The sequence below is a fragment of the Lepidothrix coronata genome, unplaced genomic scaffold (assembly GCF_001604755.1).
Source record: "Lepidothrix coronata isolate B3197 unplaced genomic scaffold, Lepidothrix_coronata-1.0 Scaffold353, whole genome shotgun sequence".
Classification (NCBI taxonomy): Eukaryota; Metazoa; Chordata; class Aves; order Passeriformes; family Pipridae; genus Lepidothrix; species Lepidothrix coronata.
Window position 1 is genome coordinate 191,424 of NW_016690533.1, and position 481 is coordinate 191,904.

Sequence of the window (481 nt, forward strand, 5' to 3'; positions counted from 1 at the left end):
TTTCTAATCTAAATTATTCTATGATTCTACAACATTACAATTCTATATATATGAGTGTATATATGTGAATGTTTACCTGTGCACATACACACAGAAAAAATTGTTTTAACTCTGTGTAACCAACAAAATTTATTCAAGAAGATTATTTGCATTATATATATCCACTGAGATAAAAATCTAGATCAAAACTAAGTCCTCTGGATCCTGAATGGTCTGTAATTACATATCAGGAAATAGGTTTTTGCTCAAACTACTGAGTAGGCTGACATGAGTGTAAGACACTTCAGAAATTTCACATGTTACAGCTCAGAATGGCCCACCATGTAATTGAATTGACTATCTACCAAAAAGCAGACCAGAGGCCTGTCTCTGTGTCACTCCAACCATGGGCTGACTTTCTTCAGTTACATTTAGTCTTGCAGAACTTGGGTGCAGAGAGAATGAAGTTGTGGTTTTGAGAGTGTGGTGTCTGTAAAAGACA